The 19,851-nt window shown below is 45.5% G+C and overlaps 1 protein-coding gene across 7 annotated transcripts in view; it reads left to right on the forward strand.

Annotated features, from left to right (window-relative positions):
• Positions 1-19,851, forward strand: part of PRLR (prolactin receptor) — a 172,077-nt gene that overhangs the window by 20,874 nt on the left and 131,352 nt on the right. For 3 of the 7 annotated variants that reach the window (XM_060009596.1, XM_060009597.1, XM_060009599.1), the window contains exon 1: positions 14,448-14,649. The exons of 1 other annotated variant lie outside the window; for it this stretch is intronic. The gene's annotated coding sequence lies outside the window, so the exon portion shown is untranslated. Of the gene's footprint in view, positions 1-14,447; positions 14,650-19,851 lie in introns of those variants that run through there. 3 more of the 7 variants (XM_060009598.1, XM_060009600.1, XM_060009601.1) reach the window with 1 other exon arrangement.

Raw genomic sequence — 19,851 nt, forward strand, 5'->3', positions numbered from 1 at the left:
TGTGAACACATAGCATGTGCAGTGTGTTCCTGGACCTGCTCAATATGTACTGGGCTGTAAGTTTTCTGGTCCACAGCTGGAGGGCAGAATGACATGTCCTAGTTCAAGATCAGCTCCTGACAAGAATGCCACTGATAGAGCTCTGTGTATTGATTTAGGACCTTCTCTTCCCCCACTGTCTATTCTCCTGCACTCAAAATAGAGAACACAAAAATTCATCATCTTTAGAAAGCCCTTCTTCCATGGGCTCTTCCTTTCTCCCCTGTAGCCTTTTCTTATTGAATGTGTTCCAGGATTCATTGTGCCACTACTCAGTCTTGTAACATCCAACTTCATTGATTTCTGGGGATTGAGATTTTTATACAGATATGGAAGGGGCACCCAGCTGGGTTGAAGATGGCTCCATTTAGCAGAGGGATAGCTGTACAGTTTTCAGAAAAGGGACGAACACACTCCCTACCTTCTTTGAAGCCAACAGTTTGGCTTTGTTTCTAGCAGCAAATCACATGTTGCTTAATAATGATGATTCTCAATTCAGTGCCATGGGTTATGTTCATCTTAACATTTCAAGTTTCTGACTATAGACTGACTGAAGGTCTTGGTTTGGGGTATTTTTTAGTTTTCCTTCTCTCCCCTCCTCCACCCCATGTCTTTACAAGTAATCAAAAATAGGGACATCTCTCCAGAAATCCAGTAAGTGTCTTTTTAAATTCTTTACAGTTTTAAGATTTTATCATTCTATATATTTCCCCCACAAATCTTGACTATACCTTCAGTTTAATCAAATCCAAGTTTGTATGAACAACTAACATGTTTCTCTATTTTACACATAAATAACGGCAAATACATAATGAACCCTCTAGAATTCTTTAGCATTTTCAAGTGCTGTCTCACCAAGAAAACCCTTTTACAGATGACCAAATGTCCTGGGGAAAGTGGTGAGAGGAAGGTAGTTAATCATATTTTTGTTGCTTTCTTAAAAAGGTGATTAGGTGTATGTCTGGAAAGATGTGGCATTATCATCTCTGAGTGACACTTGAATTCAAGTCAACTAATCTTCACTGAGGTCCTGTGACGTATCAGGCACATTCTAGAAGTTAGCCATATAGAGATGTGTAAGACACAATCTCCTACACTGGGTAATTCAAATTCTCCCTTTGACCTCTACCACTGTCCTGTATGGAAATGGTGAGTCCAGTCTTTGGAATTGGGAAGAGTCTCCTATATTGTTTAAAAATCTTTTGACTCTCATACAAATGTATTTTTTAATCTCTTAGCATTATGTTCTTTATGTCTACCAGGAAAGCTTTTGACTCTGGAATTATATTGCATTGCTTCTTGGGGATGCTAAGATTGAAGAGGTGAGAGTCTTTGAAGAATGACACCAAAAGGCTCAGAAACTTAAGACTAAATCTCAGCACAGCTCTATGGGCATTTTGTAGGTACCCTCTGCTGTGTACAATGAAAAATCCCAAAACCTGCTCCCTCAGGAAATAGATCTACCCTAGTCATAAGATTCAAAATGTAACTAAGCATTTCATCATTGCTTATGAGTATGTATTATATACTCTCAGCCCAGGATACTTTTCTAATCCAGAAGTAAGACAACAATGTTCATTTCCAATCTTCTTTTGAGAGAAAAGTTTCACACAATTAGCCTTTGAAAAATATATTCCCTAAAGTACCATGAAAACATTGTCCCATAAAACAGTGTTTCTAAGAAACACGCATGTCCTCATCTTGATGATTTTTCTTATCACAACCAATAAAAATAAGAGCTGTGTTGTTCTCTTAATGACCCTCAGAAAAATCAATCTCAACTTTCTCAATATTGGCTTAGGACACCAAGGATACCAAACAAAGAGAAAGGTTCAAGGAGAGAAAGATTAACTACCTGCCCAAAATATTTAGTACAGCAATTCCGAGCTCTTGGTAAAGGCTCAAATTTCCCATGTTTTCCCACTAGATGAAAAGAGGATCCTTGCTATTAGGAAACCATATTCAAGAAGTTAGTCCCACTAATACTCCATATAAATTATTGCTGTCTTGACACAGATGTTTGACACTTATTAGCAAAGCTGTGTTAGACTAGCACAAAGCCCCCATCAGATCTACATTAACCCCTCCAGCCACTGGACCATCATTTAGTAGGTATCTGCTTCCCTCTGCACCATGAGTGGTGGACAATACTTCAGACCACAAATGGGCAGAATGATCCAAAGTTTTGGCACCATAGGATGCTATCTGCCTTCTTGTGATGATTTCAAACACAACCTAATGACACTTTGCCATGGTAGGAGCTCAAGAAATGTTGGTCTCTCACCTCTTTTCTTCTACTTAGTGGGTCTTGCTAGTTACATCCTCAGGAAAACGTCCTGCTGAGCAAGGCATCTTCTGTCACCACTGTCACCTCTGGCATAACCAGATATTTGATGGTACCTAAAGATTTTTTTAAACCATATTTTACCAAAAGCCCAACCTCTATAGCACAAGAATCTACTTTGAGTTTTCTATTGCCTGTTGAAAAGGACAGCTCAGTCTTTCTAAAAGGATTGTTCTCAAACCAGGGAGTATATGAGGCAACATGTCAACAAGGTGGCCTCGTAACTGGTGCTCCTTCCAGGGCCAGATGAAAGATGTGGTTAACTCAGATCCTCTCCTGTCCCCACTGCCCTTTGGGGTGGGGTCTATCCAGGACACAGCTGACAGTGAGAGGTCATCAGGGATTTATAATGTGTTTAAGAGCAAAACCACGAATGGGGTCATTATGCACCATCCCCCATATTGTCAGAAGACAGATGCTCTGTTAACAGAGGAATTTCCACTGACATTTCCAGGGACACATAAAATAATTGCCACTTGAATGTTTTTTTCAGGCTTTCAAAGGAGTGTAGGAGTGGCCTAAGGCTATATTGCACTCATGTCTTTAGTCAAGGTTTCATTGATAGTATATCTTGTATTATTAGTTTATATTCAAAGTGATGCCCTCATGTATTTTTCTAACGGAGAAAGGAGCCCTATTATGATCACCGTTCTTAAGAGACTTTCGTAAAACATATTCATTTATTCTTTCAATCATTTGCAAGCAGCTCTTGCCTGCCCACCATGTTGGATGCTATGCTAGGCACCAAGATGAAAAGGTGACCACTGTCTACCTTCCAGAAGCACACAGTCTAGTGGAGGAGAGAGCGGTAATACAGTCACGGGTAGAAGCGAGGGCACTTATTGAAGAAGCAGGAAGAGAGTAAGGAGGAGATTCTATCGAGGAAATACCACACACAAACTTACAGTGATTCATATGTCCCTAATATTTTGGGCAACTGCAAGTAGTCTGATGGGCAGAACATACAGAGAAGAAATAGGAAGTGACAGCAAGTGTGGCTAAGAAAGTAGGCTGGGGTCAGATGGTAAAGAGCTTTGAGTACTGTGCTAAGTGGTTTGATCTGTGATTTGGGGGAGTCACTGTTAGTAGAAGACTTGAAGTCAGGTCTCTTGATTCAGAGGCTTGGCTTTCTCTGCTAGATTACACTCATCCCTCCAAGAGCTAGGGACCACCACCCTGGATTTGACTAAAGCTCACCCAATGGAAATATATAAATTACCTGTTAGAAGCAATAGGTGAGTTCTCTTATTATTATCTCCATTTTACAGATGAGGAAACTAAAGCATAAAGAAGTTAAGTAATGTGTCCAATGTCACACAACTAGTTAGGCGATCCCAGGCAATGTGACTGCAGAGTCTGTAGTTTTAACAACACTTTATCTTCCTTTGATCTAGCAAAATTTATGCATTTGTCTGTGTTCTACTGATGCTAGTTTTGACAAGTAAAGGCTGCCTTCCAGGATAGTTTTGATAACTGGTCAATTTTGAAACTGAAAAGATTAATGCAGGGGTCCCCAACCCCTGGTACCAGCCCGTGGCCTGTTAGGAACTGGGCCACAGAGCAGGAGGTGAGTGGCGGGTGAGTGAGCGAAGCTTCATCTGCCGCTCCCCATCACTCCCCATCGCTCGCATTACTGCCTGAACCCTCCCCCACACCCCCATCCCATCTGTGGAAAAATTGTCTTCCACGGAACCGGTCCCTGGTGCCCAAAAGGTTGGGGACCGCTGGATTAATGCTTATGATAATACAGGTCTCAGGGTCAAGGAATGAAGGATAATCCCTAGTCATGTCTCCAGATATCTTTTTCTTACCCTTTCATGGCTATATGAAACCAGGTATCTGAAACTGGTTTCCTGTTAAGCACAGAGAAGTACTAGAAAGATCTCAAAGGAATATTAACAGATTTGATGAGACCTCTGAGATGTTACAAATACTGCAATTGCATTTACTACCCAAGACACTGAAAGGTAAAAGCTAAAAATCTAAGAGAGAATATTATGTGCTTAATAAATACTGGTTGTTTGGTTTTGTTTAAATATTCATAGAGTGAATAAAAAGGACATTGGAGTGTAAGCTGAAGTCAGAACCAGACAGACAGGTCCTGCAAGTGTTTCTCTTTATGCGTTGATATTAATAACATCCAAACAGGCCTTAGGGCTGTCTTCTTACTTTGCCCTTACCAGAAGAGTAGGATATCATTTTTCTTGGAAGCCCAGATGTTAAGTATACTCTTACAACATCACTCAAATTTTGTGATTTTTACAAATCACCTACTGTGTTTTGAGTATCCCCAGCTTTTCAATACCTTACTAAGAATCAGGATTTGCTGGAAGTTCAACATCAAAGATTTATTGTGCGGGAGGAGGGAGCCTTTAAAGGCCAGATCCAGAACAATGGGAATTGTTACAGCAGGACCTATCTAGCAATCGAAAGAAAAGCTTTCAAATTAACTAGGATTGTGATAACTGCAGCTGCTAAGTGAAGTACTCATCTCCCTTTCCCCTGAAGTGTTTGAGCAGAGACTGAATAACTATTGGAGGTTGGTGCTAAGGCAGAGTAAGAGCCTGATGTCTGAGGCTGGACGAGAACGGTCTCAGAAGGTTTCTCTAGCTCGAAAGTATGAAATAATTTACAAGTACTGGCTTGCACCAAGACCTTAGTATTCTGTTTTATCATGCTCACCCATCCCATATGGAAAAAGATATTCAGTCCACTTTTTGGAAGTAGTTGTCACCTTCATGTCCATCTTTATACCTCCAAAATTTTCATGTACTTCGAGTTAGATGTAGATATATACGTCTGTCACATACCTTTAACAGTATTTCATTAATCCTCTGATCATATTTACAAGGTAGAACATGAAGAAGTATTTCTATGATTATATTATAGACGAAACACCGGGCCCAGCATCTTTCCATGTCCTTCCGTCTCCAATGCTTATTGGCAATGGCCCTCTGAATAGTCCTTTAGTTTACATGTGGACACTTTGTTTGGTTTTAATTATAATAAAAACTCCTTATGGGGAGGGGCCATGAGGCATTTGGATTACTTTCTATGGGGAGATTTTACCTTTTGTTTTGTTACCCTAGAATTTGTTGTTCACAGTCCAAAGGAGACACACGATTTACATTTGATGAAGCAGCTACAAGTCAAAGTGTCCCAATAGCAAGACAAATTTCAGACAATGTGTTGCTACATGACAGAAGTAACAAGATAAACGTGAAAGGTGGACTTCGCTCCATATATCAGATCTCGCCTGGGTCGGAGGATATATTTCTCAGAAGCATTTGCCAAACTGGATCCAGCACTTGTTGCCTTAGGGAGGCTGTATAAAGCAGAGGTAACTGCTAGGTGGAAAAGAGAGTTGGTTTGTTTTCTTTTTGCAGTGTTGAGAGGTAGTGATGATGGTTCAGCTAGGTCCTGCTGGAGAGCCTGAAAAAAAAGATGTGAAGTCTTCTACTTGGAGATGAGTTCAAATGAAGAGTCAACTTCTTTTTGCTTTGGCTTTACTTGTACAAGAAATCTCACTCAAAGATCAACTACATATGTTGGGGGTCATGGTTTTGCAAGAGAATGGGCCATGTTCTCCCAAGTCAATGGTTTCCCTAGGAACTGAGTGTCTTCTTAGAACCACCAGAGTTCCCAGGCATCTTGGTAGACACTAAATCAAGTGAGCTCACTCCCTAGTGCCTGTCTGTGTTCGAGGCAGCATGGGTCTTATCTCTTGCCACAAAGATTCAGCTGTAGTACTCATTAGTCGTTCTCCAGCTATTAACTTAGGCAAGCACACATCAGTGCTAGCTGCCCTTCTCTTTCACTGCTGAGATGACCCCCCAAAATGAGCCTGTGCCAACTCTGCTGAAGCTTCCACCCTTTTTTGGTCCAGGTAATTATCACTTCCTCTCTTTCATCTTACTCCCTTGCTCCAAAGCAGTGCTTGCTATGCTTATGCCACTCTCCTTGTAGTTCCTCAAGATGGCACCAGCAGGGCTTCCCCGGTGGCGCAGTGTGTTGAGAGTCCGCCTGCCGATGCAGGGGATGCGGGTTCGAGCCCCGGTCCGGGAAGATCCCACATGCCGCGGAGCGGCTGGGCCCGTGAGCCATGGCCGCTGAGCCTGCACGTCTGGAGCCTGTGCTCCACAATGGGAGAGGCCACAACGGTGAGAGGCCTGCGTACCGCAAAAAAAAAAAAAAAAAAACGATGGCACCAGAGTGGGTGATTAAACTCATATCTTTGTTTTATGCAGCTTCCTTGAGTCACAAAAGAAGGATCCAAGTTTTCAGCTACTCTTGTGAGATAGAAGGTTGTTTGGCAACATACTTCATTATTAAAACATAGAGAAGTAGAGAAAGTTTGCAGTAGTTGGATTTCTGTTCACTGCTGCACACTACCTTTCCTTTGCAGAGTATTTCAAGGGATTGTATTTTTCATTCCATTCTCACAGTGACTCCAGGAGGTATATATATATATATTTTAATTAATTTATTTATTTAATTTATTTATTTTTGGCTGCACTAGGTCTTCGTTGCTGCACGTGGGCTTTCTCTAGGTGTAGCAAGCGGGGGCTACTCTTCGTTGTGGTGCACGGGCTTCTCATTGCGGTAGCTTCTCTTGTTGCAGAGCACGGGCTCTAGGCACGCGGGATTCAGTAGTTGCAGCTCTCAGGCTCTGGAGCACAGGTTCAGTAGTTGTGGCGCACGGGCTTAGTTGCTCTGTGGCATGTGGGATCCCCCCCAAACCAGGGATCGAACCCATGACCCCCGCATTGGCAGGCAGATTCTTAACCACTGCACCAACAGGGTTGTCCTCCAGTAGGTATATATTAATAGCCTCATTTTTCAGAGTTGAAGAGACTAAGTCACCACAGTGACATGGCATGTCCATGACCACATGGCTGAGAAGCAGCCCGGCCAGGGCTCAGACTCTGGTCTTCCAACAGATGCCATGTCCTGTGTTCTGTCTTCTACTCCATGGCTGCCTTCCTAGTTTCAGGATGGGAATCAAAGTCTGGAACAAGGATAATCGTAAAATTAATAACTGATTTTTTTAGCATTTGCTATGTGCTAGGTACTGTACTAATTACTTCATATGCATTATTGCTTCTACTCTTTGTAATTTTTGAGGGCTGTCATTATTATCCCCATTTAAAGAAGAAACTGGGTTTCAGAGAGCATAAATGACTTGCTTGAAGATACAAACTGGTAGAGACTGAATCTATCTCCAGACCTAGGTATTGAGCCATGGTATATGCTAGTACCATATAGCTAAAATCTGGGAGAAGAGGCAGGGTCTTATGAAGAATAAAAGATCTGCGTTTGAGTTCTAGCTCTGCTTCTATTCATCAGTATGATCCTGGGAAAATCTGTTAACCCTTTGGACTCTTGGCTTCTTATTATAAAATGGGGCTGCTGCTGAAACCTCACTCCTTCTCGGATGGGACTCGAACCCAGCCAAAACTCAGCTTGGGACTTGAATCCATGATCCCTGACTAGGAGGGGACTCGAACCCACTGTCTTTTGATTAAAACCGCTCACCTGCTACTGAAGCTAGGGTTCTTTTGTCTCATCACAGAAAGAATTCAGCGTGAGGCAAAGCCGCAGGCAAAGAATGAGTTTATTAACACAGGACGTTTGTGAGAGATACAAGCGGGCTGGCAAAGGAGCACAGCAGCCCTGAGAATGAGGAGGGCTACATTTTTATAATCAAAGAAAAAGTGAGGAGGAGAGAAGACCACCTTCTTACTCATTCTTCAGCAGATCTCAAGGCTTACATCATTAGTCTCTCCTGTGGCCCTATATGGTTTAACCGGGACTGTCATGGTGCTATTTAAATCATACGTATATTAGCAAGTGTGGTAACATATACTAAAATATGGTAATTTATCTCAGGTTTCCATATAATGTCCCCTTTCACCTAATTTCTTTCCCCTTTCACCCATATTTCTGTCTTGGCCACATGCAGAAATGCTACTCTTCAAGGACTGTTAACTCTGATTTCACGTAACAAGACTCAGGCCCCATATCTATTGTCTTGTGTTTTAATTATCAGGGTTTGTGGCTTGAGTGTGTCTGGCTCTTGGTTACGCCTGGTGTTCCTTCAAGGTAGTATAGATTGTTGCTAGGTTACTGGATTCTTCTTTTGAGTAGTCATTAGCTTACAACCTCCCAAACTCTGTTGAAATTCCCTTTCTGTCCTTAGTCCCCTACTGGGATTTCTAAAAACTGACTATTTAATTATCCTAATCTATCCCTATCAGTATTATTTGGCCTGATAGCTCACACAGGAGGATCCATCAGGCCAGACATACCTAGGGGCTCTCTAAACTGAAGAGAATGGTATGAAGATGAGGCATCATTCTTCGTGTTAGAATTGGGACTACAGCCCTAATATCCTGACAGCTCATTGCAATGCCCAGAAAACCTGGGCTCTTCCCTCAGTCCCATATTCTCTCAACAGCTGCCAGATCAGTTTGGTTTTTTTTAAAAAAGCTTTGTTCTTACAGAACGTGTCCATGAGAGCATCTCCCTTTCCTTACAGTATAGAAACTCATTGAGTGAAATTTACGAAGAGTATATTTTTGAGCACCCCCGCTTTGGCTGCTGGGCAAAGCAATTGTCTGTCAACAAACCAGGTGGATAGAATCGCTGCCCTGAGCCTTTTTATATTCTGAGAATGACTAACAACCTCTTCTGCCCTAGAGTAAACAGAGGGAAGGCCCTGGTAGCTTGTGGCCAAGACAGAATTGATTTGTTCTTGTGTTCAGGGTCATTGACTCTCAGGAGAGCTGCCATTTACCGAGTGCCTCCAGCGGGACACGTGCACTAAGTATATTATTTCTAAACCTCACCATAGCCACCTGAAGTATTCTTACTCCCGTTTGATAGAGGAGAAAACTGCAGGAATTGCCCAGAACCTCAGAGCTAGTCAGTTTCGCACTGGTCTTCTTCCTATGTCATCCATTCCATGTCACCTAAACAACCAGCCATCTTCCAAGTGCCACGCTTTCCTCATCCAGCCCTACCATTCCTTTCTTGCTCAGGGCTTAGAGGACCATGCTGGCCGGAAAGAGACCTGCATTTTCTAAAACTCACACCCACGCTTTGGGCTATGACCAACCCCTACCCCTGCTTTTTTTTTTTTTTTTTGGACAGTTTATCAAAGGCTTTGCTTTTCTTATATTCATTCAGTCCTGGGTTTCTATTTAGTTATGATGATAGATATATTTTGGGAAATTTTGATGCTTTGGAGTACAAATTTGGAATTTTGGGGAGTAAGACAGCTGCAAAATGTAGTGGGAATTGAAATACACAAAATCTTAATTTTCAGTCTCATTTACAGGTTTACAATCACCTCATTTTAGAATATCAAGATAGGTTACATGCATTGCTCATGTAAATAACCAGATTTTATTTAGAAAACTATAAACGTAAAATGTAAAGGGGAAGAACATATTTTAAATGAGTTGGATTATTTTCTATTTTCAATTTCTGAAAAAAAGTTTTTAGAAAACTTTTTTTTGTTTCCTGAAATTCCATCCCCTTTAGGGTAAATTTACAGCTATAAAAATGACACCTTGGAAACCTTTCTATTATAACCCTAATCACAGAAGATTAGTGGGAATTATTATTCTTCCTAGCCATTTGGTACAACGAAATAGATCACAGCTCTTCCTTAAAGAGGAAATGATATTTTTCAACCGGGTATGTTGTCTATCTCACAATCATAACCACTTTCATATCTGGGATATCTTAAATTGAAAATGTCCACAAAGTGCACAGCCTGGCTTAGGGGGAGAAAAGATAGAGGCTTTGCCTCGAATTCTGTCTCTTGGCTGATCTTTTTCTCCTGTAGAAATTTCTTTACACTGAAGAAAGAGCCCTGTTGGGCTTCCCTGGTGGCGCAGTGGTTGAGAGTCCACCTGCCGATGCAGGGGACACGGGTTCGTGCCCCGGTCCGGGAAGATCCCACATGCCGCGGAGAGGCTGGGCCCGTGAGCCATGGCCGCTGAGCCTGCGCGTCCGGAGCCTGTGCTCCGCAACGGGAGAGGCCACAAATGAGAGGCCCACGTACCGCAAAAAAAAAAAAAAAGAGCGAGCCCTGTTGACTTGGGAACTGTATGAATCTTTTGGTGAATTTGGGGGGTGGGCTTAGGACTACATTTCTGTGCATTTTCTCTTACTTTTCCTGCTTCTGAGAAAAAGAACTTCTATTCCAAAGCTGGAGCTTCCTGCCAAGGGACGCTGCTTTCTCTGCGGCCAGCTCTATGGAAAAGCCAGAACCCAGCCTGGAGGGGACAACCCAGGGCACGGGCAAACAACACATATTCCGTTCGTTTGAACTTTGCTGCTGTTATTGTGGTGGTGATTGTGATTTAGGAGCAAAGACTTCAAGGGGGACAGATCAGCTGGCTGCCCGGAAGGTTTCCGGCTTCTCAGCACAAGCAGATCGTCGGACTAACAAGTCACCTGTAGAGTGTCTGCAGTTCACTGAGGACACCACAGTCAGAGCTGCTGTAGACACAGTCCAAGTGACCGATTTTATAACCCAAACCAGGTAGGCATTACCTAATTTTCAGTGGCAAAGAAGGGACAGGGAGGAAAGAGAGGAAAAAGACCACGTGGCGGAATTTAGTAATACGAAGCAAGAAACCAAAAGAATATTTTTTTCAGCAGCCGAAATATTTTCCTGTTTCGAGAACCAGTGTCTCCTGCATAACCACAAAGAATAAAGTTAAATAAAATTAAAAGGCCAGTTGACTTGACTGAAGAGCAGAGGCAAGATCAGCGTCAGGAATTCAGGCTCTTATCTTTGAGAGAGGAGAGAGGCAAAGAGAAGAAGTTGAAAATGCCAGTGTCTGTTTCATGAAATAAAAAGAGATTTCTGTAAGCATCCCACAGAAACACCCCTTTTGTGCAATGCCAAGGAAGCCTATTGAAGGTTACTAGCTTTGCAGCCTCCTGGGACCTGGAGGAATACTCCAGAGAGTCAAAGGCACGATATAATAGTGCTCTGTTTGTTACTTTGGCAGGTGTAAGACAACTTCGCTAAGCCGTACTCTGATAGGGCCTGGGGCCAGCACCTTTTGAGCAAGAGAAGGGAATCCTTCTCTGGGACAAGGTTTTCTCAACCTTCCTGCTCTCAGAGGGTCCCTGAGGTGTCCCCAGCAGGAGTGTAAAATTTTTCACCATCCTTGGCAAATTCCCGAAGTAGAGCTGAGCTACCTAGAATGCTGCCCTGTCACTGGTGGATCCGAAGGGAGGGTGAGGATGTTGTAAAGGAACTGAAGGGCTGGCTAGGGCGATGGTCCCATCAGCATCTCCAGTGCAACACCCCTACACTGCTCCGCCATCGTCAGGGCAGGCATCAGAGGCTGGTTTTCCCTCTCGCCAGGACAGGCGGTACTCCTTTAGCTCACCGGCCTCAGTCCTCGTGCCCTTGCCTGCCCGAGGAGCATCCTCAGGGCCAGATGCAGACGCGAGATGGCAAACCCAAGTGGGGTGGGAACCCTGAATGAACCTTGCCTTCGGGGAGCTTTGCTCCTGTCCACAGATTGGCTAAGGCCGCGTGCTCTTGAGCCGCGCTCACTGGCGACAGAAGCTTCCCAAAGCGGGCCAGTCTCCACCGTGGGCCCAGGAGCGCTCTCAGGGATGGTGCCAGGTGAATTGGCGGATTTACTGTGAGCCCCCTCCCAGACTTATGCCCTGTAGGTTCATCTCTCCAGCCTCAAAGACTGAAGGGCGTGCTGAGGGGCCGAGCAGCTGTAGTCCCGAGTGACAGAAGAAGCTGAGCTGCTGAGGGGTGGCACCTATGCCAATTCAGCAAGGGTGGCATTGGGCAGAGTCTTAATCGTTCACCCTAGTCATTCACCTGAGTCGGTCGCTCCCAGATCTGAGCCGCAAGGGAACCCTCCCAAGGGGAAGCCTGGCAGTTAGTTTGACCTGGGGAAGCAGCCAGAAGGGGAGGAGTTGGCCCTGTGGCTGATTAAGTTCAAAGCAAGCAAAAAGAAAACCAAAAACTGATTGTAGCTTCAGACACTCCTAATGAGCCTGTGAATCCTTCCAACGATCTGCTACCCTGTAGCAAAGCTCATGGGTAGAACCGGCCTCACTCTCTTCCTTTCCCACTTGTGACATTTCATTTCCCATCATGGCTGAAGTTCTTGACAAATTAATCGATCTTGAATGAAAAAAAATGTTGAGGTCAGAGGAACGTGGTTCCCAGGAACTTACACACCCGGCCTCTGAGACCCATTCCCTGGGGGAGGTCTTAACAGGCCTTCCGTTAGTCTGTTTGCACACACGCTGGAGAGTCCTGCCAGGGTCTGTGGGCCACTGCCCAGGCTCCCAGGCAGGTGGTCCACGTCTCCCTCCTGCACAGCAGTGCTTGTGGCAAGGCTGGGAGACGGAGCGTCGTCTCAGCAGAAACCACCTGCTCAAGGAGTTGAGCCTCACCAGCTATGGCTCCGTTCCGCTTTGCTCTCTGGGGTCCCAGCCTTCCCCCTGCCCTATATTGACTTTCCTTCTAAGCCCCTGGCGGAGAGTATTCCTCTCTCCCACTCAAGACTCCACCTTCAGGCGCAACAGGCCAACCCCAAAACAGTTTCACATTTCAGAGTAAGATTTTGTAAGAACTTCCAAGTAGGGCAGTCATTTGCAACTTCCTCCAAGGAACAGAGGACTTCTCTTCTTTCAAATGCCATTGTGATGGTTTCCTTTGGCCGCCAGAGGCATGAACAGTCAGAACACATTGGGGATTTCTACTCTGATGAGCAAAATCTGGTTACTTTTCTTTGCTGTGTTTCTCTCAGGGATCCAGGGAATTACTAAAAATATCACACAACCCTGCTGTGTCTCCTTCAGAAAACTTGGAGCTATTCTCCCAGCAGCGTGACAGTTTACTGTGCCCCGAGCATCCTCTTATGCTGGTGGAGGAGATGGAAGAGAAATCTAGGCCTTTCATATCATCCCTTCCATGCCCAGCCTCATAGGAGCATTACAATCCTCAGTGCTGCGACATCCAAAAAGAGAACAGTTGGCCTAGGCAGTTTGAAGGAGATTATCCTAAAGCAGTGGTTTAAGTGTCATACAGCCATTTCTTCCCTAAGCATTTATTGAGTAACTACTATGTACCAGGTTCTAGAGCTACAAAGTGCATGGCACTACTCTCTCTCTCTCTGCAAAGCCTGGGGAGTTAAGAGTCTAGAGCAAGACCCTCCTGGCCAGTGAGGCTTCTATGCTCAGGGCAGGTGTCCCTTGGCCTCGGCTAGCCCGCACTGCGGGGGCACTGCTCCCCTTGCTGTCTTCTCCTGGTAGGGGCAAGAGATAAGGTATGAGGAATGAGGGTGTGAGGAGGTGGTCTTCCCCAGGGAAACCAGCCTTTGGAGAATTCCTTCAAGGGTCTCAGTTGGCCTTAGACATCCCCAAATGTGCTTCTCGTATATGAGTCCCCTTTGTCTATGTGTGTCCACTCTGAGCAGGCAGATAGCATGTGAATGAGAACCTTTAAGAAAGTAGGACTATTCCTTCATTCCCTTTGTTTTTTCTCCTTTGAATTTCCTCTCTTCACTTCCTGTCCTTTTATCCTGCCACACTCTCGTCACCTCCCAGGAAGCGTATAGGCGCCTCGCCACCTGCAGGATTGAGCTCAAACTCCACAGCGTGGCCTTCCGTGGAGTGTGGGCTCAGTATGAGACCGTTGAATGTGGTTTCAGAACAAGCCATTCTCTTGGTCTTTTTCAGTGCCTTTGTTTCACAGGAGTTAATGGACTGCCTTTTCTGGAAATTTGAGGATTAGTATTTTCCTTCAAAATCAACTTTGACTTTTCACTTAGAACCTGTTAAAAGACTAAGGTCCTCTCCCTCACCCCCAGCCAAACCCAATAGACGCACATGAGCAAGCCTTCCCCTGACCCCAAGCTCTGACACTTGAAACCTGCAGAGACAAAGTGTACCCTCATGTTTTTAGCCAGAGATTGTCTGGCCTGCCCTGTCCCCATAACTGAACAATGATTAACAACCCTCCGTACTTTAATATGCAAATAAATTATTAACAGTGGGTTGTGCCTTTTCCCAGGTTGTAAAAAGATGACTCGTTAGAGTCCCAGTGCTCTCCTTGTCAGGAGAGGAAATGTAGGGGAGAATGTCATCTCAGGTCACTGTCCTGGAAGACACATAACAAAGATGCGGCAGGCTCCAGCCGGGAGTGGGAGTGGGGTGACAGACGGCAGGAAGGCCACCGGTGAGAGACTTTCAGCTCTCTTTGTCAGGTTTGAGTCTTTCCTTTCGATTTTTCTCTTCTGGGATTGGAAATGGGCAGAAGGCACGGAGTATGATTAGGGTATCAATGGCTGCACAGAGATCTTAGGGGAAGGTTCTTGTTTCAAGAAGAGATGAGCGAGAAGCTGGCATGTGAACATAAAAACCAACATGAAGGCCCCTCTAGACCCCGGGTGTTCCAGGGAGAGAGCGTGGGCCTGGCATGGGAGCAAAGATCAAAAGGGCAGCACGAGGACAGAGCGGCTTGGTCACATGACATATCAGTCCCGAGGCTGTGGGAAGGGAGAGCAAAAGATGGCGGAGACAAGGATACATGGCACTGATGGGAAGTCCGGAACATCTCCGGATCTCACTGGAGGCAGAGAGAGGCCAGGCAGTGAACTGTGAAGACCCAGTGGAGCCCACACCAGAGGATCAAGAGAAATTTGGTGATTTGGGCTGAGGTTTTTGTTTCCTGTTTGTTTGTTTTTAACAGACTTCATTCTTTTAGAGCAATCTTAGGTTTACAGAAAAATTGCACAGAAAATACAGTGAATTCCCATTTCCCACCTCTCCCCTATGCACAGATTCCTCTATTATTACCATCTTGCATTAGTGTGGTACAGTTATTACAATTACCAGCATGGTTACATGAGTATTAACTAAAGTCCATAGTTTACATTAGGGTTCATTCTTTGTGTTGTGCAGGTCCATGGTTTTGACAAATGCATAAGGTCGTGTATCCACAATTACAGTGTCATAAAGAATAGTTTCACTGCCCTAAAAATCCCCTATGCTTCACCCATTCATCCCTTTCTCCTTTCTCCCAAACCCCTGGCAACCAGTGACCTTTTTTACTGTCTCTATAGTTTTGCCTTTTCCACAGAGAATTTCCTCATATAGTTGGAATCCTTAGCAATATGCTTTTTAAGGTTCCTGCATATATTTTCACAGCTTGACATCTCATTTCTTTTTAGCACTAAGTAATCTCTCATTGTATGGATGTGCAACAGGATTTTTATCCATTTGGGCAGACTTTTCAGTAAGATAAAAAAGCAGAAACAATGGAAAGGGTGGAGGCAGAGAAAGCAGCAAGGTCCACAGGACATGACAGAAGGAAGAAGGAGGAAGGTTTGGAGAAGTGGGAAATTAAACATGAGCGCAGAGGCCTGAACCGGCCTAAGGCAGGTTCTTGAGACCTAGTGCTTGATGGGAGAAGCTTGCTACGCACTGACCCTCCACCAGGCCTTTCCTGCTCTTATAGACAGAAACTTCATGAGGGCAGGAACCATGTCCGTCTCATCCCGAGAGCCCAGTGTGATGCAGGCATCCAATAAATATTTGTTGAACCCATTAAACTTTCCAAGACCTTTCCTAAAGAGCAAGTTTGCCCAGACACCAGAAGATCTGAAGATCCTGAGGTTGGCCGGTCACCTCAGGCAGGTCTTCATTGCTTGCTCATCTGAGCCCTTTTCTGTGGTGGGGCGAAGCTTGCCTGGGACATTCCCCTCCTCAACCAAGAATGCATCTCTCTTGCCACCATCTGCCCCTGCCTTGTGAGATGTTCTGTGGACAGAAGCAGAGGCAAGCTGTAGGGAGCCAGGAAAACCAAGGGAGATTCAAGCTAACCTAACATCCCAGGTAAAAAGGCACTGTCACCAAAGGACCGGAATCCAGCTCTCCAAGCACTCACTTTTCAACCCAATCACAAGGCAGCAGAATTAGCCCAAACAACTGCTCTGGAGACAGGAGGACCAAATGGGTGATTCAGGTGCTAAGAAACAGCTGTGAGAGGAAGACGAGCCATGCCCTCCAGATGTTCCCATTTGGGAGGAGAGAAGGTCTGTGCCACATAGCAGCAGCCCACGCATGGGAGCTGTGGGAGCCCAGCCAAGGGAGTGCAGCTAACAGTCTGGGTGAAAGGGGATCACCCTCCAGCGGAGCTGGAAGATCAGCTCAGACACTGCAGGATCAATAGCCATTCACCAGCCAGAATTCACCACTTGGGTAATGCTCCCTGGGCAAAAGAGTTTACCAACCAGACCTTTGTCTTGCACAAGGTCACTGCTTAAAATCAGGTCCTCTCCCAGGGTGTGATCCTGGCATTCGTTGGTACCCATAGCACTTTCTCTTCCTGTGATGAAAGGGGTGAATGAGCCTGATAAGATGATGAGGGTATTTTGCTTGGGATCTGTCCATACCCTACCCATGTTTGTGCCCACATGACTTACAGAGTCAGCACCAGGGTGGAGAACGCTTCAAAAAAATTTTTTTTTTAATATTTGAGAAAACATCAGTTTATTTTATTTATTTATTTATTTTTTTGGCCACGCCTCACGGCATGTGGGATCTTAGATCCCTGACCAGGGGTCAAACCCGTGCCCCCTGCAGTGGAAGCGTGCAGTCGTAACCACTGGACCGTCAGGGAATTCCCGAGAATTTCTTATCTGAGGGAAAGAACGTGGGCTGCTCGGCCTGCAGCCTGTTTTGAACAGGGCGCCTCATCCAGAGACACACATGTGGCTCCCCATCTCTACTGGGGGAGTTGAGGGTGATGGTGAATAGTTAATCAGATGCAGAGGGTCGAGGTGCAAGGAGTAGCTGCCTTCCCACCTTGAAGCCCCCTAACTGGCAATCCCCGAAGAAGGAGGACACACCCCATGGCGAGGATGGCCCAGTGTTGCTTCTGTGTGTTCTCAAGACCTCAGCGTCGGGGCTCTTTCGGCCATGGGGCAGCAGAAGTGGCCCCAACACCTCCAGGCAGCCAGAAACACAGAAAGCAGGGGAGAGCCTAGCTTCACTCAGCATTGGGACAGCTGGCCTCTCCTAACACGCCAGCATCGGGCCCCATCTGCTGAGCCTGGCCGGTCTCTGGGGCATTTCTTGCACATATGGGCCTCCAGAGAATGACCACTAAGTTCTCTGTATCCAAACATTTCTATGAGAAAGATAGTTCCCGCGTCTCACTACAATCTGTTTGCTCAGGGCATCTGCTATTGGGTGCTTACCAGCACAGAACTTTATTTTATTTTATTTCTCCCTTACATGCGTTTGCCTTCATCAGGGGGACTGCTTGTGGAAATTCAGGGCAAAGTCTGACATTTGGTAATAGTGGAGAGAAAATGAAGAGGCAGTGCTAGGCTCGGTCCTACTCTGTCCTGGAACTAGGACTCAGAACACAAAGCCTTCCTCTCTCTCTTCCTCCCACTCACAGTTTTTCTCCCCAGCTTTCCAGAACACTCTTTATTTATTTATTTTGCGGTACGCGGGCCTCTCACTGTTGTGGCCTCTCCCGTTGCGGAGCACAGGCTCCGGACGCGCAGGCTCAGCGGCCATGGCTCACGGGCCCAGCTGCTCCACGGCATGTGGGATCTTCCCGGACCGGGGCACGAACCCGTGTCCTCTGCATCAGCAGGCGGACTCTCAACCACTGCACCACCAGGGAAGCCCCAGAACACTCTTTAGACTTAACCTCCTTCTATCTTAGCCTATGCCCTTTCTTCCCACCCACCCTGTATTTCTCAGCCACCCACATTGGAGCACATTTAAATATCCACCCATAACAAAGGTAAAGCCTCGGCAAGGGGTCCAGGCTCCCTGGGAAACTGGGAGTTGGGAGAGAGGAGGGCACAGAGCTGAGAATGGCCAGAGCTCCTTCACAAGGGCCCATGAATGTCTGGGAACATAAGGGGATAGACACTCATGACAGAATACAGAGCCATGCCCTTATGATTTATAATATTAAATTGTGTCTCATTCATTTATTCATTTCTCAACAAATTATTCATTCTCTCAACAAATGTTGATTGAGCACCAGTTATATAACAGGAAGTATAATTGAAAGCCAGTCCTTGTCCCCAAGAAGCTTATGGGTGACCCTGGCACATGGACCAGAAATGGCGATAACAAGTGTGAAGAAGTTGGTGGTCCTGAGAGACCCAAGAGCAGTGGGCGTGCAGGAGAAGGTCTGGGACCCAGCTGGGTTGATCTGGGAAGAATTTGCAAGGACTTAATGCCTGAACTGAGTCTTGAAGGTAAAGTTGGGAGGAGTAGGACACCGGATAGCATATTCCTGACAGAAGGGGCCCAGTGCAAGAGCAGAGGCACCGAGAGAGCAGGTGGTAATGGGAAAACTAGGGTGTAAAGTGGACGGAACCCTGAGATGGGTGAGACCTGAGGCCGGCAGGCAGAGGCAGCTAAGGATGGAGTTTGAGGCCAGCAAGGATGCTGAGGCTACGGAAAATTACAGAAAGACTGTGGATGGGAGAGACGTGCAATCAGATTCCCATTTACAGAAGGAAAGTCCTGGCTGAAATGTGGAGATCAGTTTGGAAGGAACGAGACCAGAGGCACAGAGAACACGTAGCAGGCTGTTGCAATAACATCATCTGGAAACGATGTTCTTCGGAAGTCTCTATGTCCACACCTGTCTACCTCAGGCTTCCTGTCAGGGGAAAGCAAGCTGGCGAAACAGGTTTTCGAGAAAATAGCTCACTCGTTAATTGCAATGTTTTGTTGCTGTCAGTGACTATAATGCTTTGTTTCACAGTCGTGTAAAATCAGCATCTTGCAAATATTTCCTCCTGGTAAAAGCTAGCCTCCAGAACTGGGAGGCTATAAATAAATTTCTGTTGTGTAAACCACTCAGTTTGTGGTACTTTGGTGTGGCAGCCCTGGCAAACCAACACAGGTGGGAAGTGTAATGATCCTATGTTACATGTGGAAACTGAGGCACAGAGAGAGTAAGTGTTTACCCAGTGCAATACGGCTAAGAAGTGGTGGGCAGCTTGTTTCAGAATCTGCCTTCTTAATTACAGTATTTAAAAATAATTCTGTCTTGGTCTTAAACAGTCGAATGCTCTTCCTTTGAAATGAAGCTTAATTTCAACGTAGTCCTATAGTAAAAAGAAAGAAAGAAATGAAATCCTTGGCGGTCCATGACCCTTCCTAGCGAGGCCATAGTCCAGCCCATGTCATTCTGCCATCCTGTGCTAGAACAAGTGTCTGGATAATTGTGTCCCTGTGTCTAATCCAAGAGGAAACGTCCTCCCCAAAGAGGTTGTGAGTATATGCCAGACAGCTGGGTCCCGGAGCCTCCTGGCAGTGGGCAAATACCTCCTTCTAACATAGGTAAGAAGACAGATTCTGGAGCATGCTACCTGCCATTTGTGAGCTGTGGGGCATTAGGGAAGCATTTAACCTCTCTGTGCCTC

This window comes from Delphinus delphis, chromosome 3 (assembly GCF_949987515.2).
Source record: "Delphinus delphis chromosome 3, mDelDel1.2, whole genome shotgun sequence".
NCBI classification, from domain to species: Eukaryota; Metazoa; Chordata; class Mammalia; order Artiodactyla; family Delphinidae; genus Delphinus; species Delphinus delphis.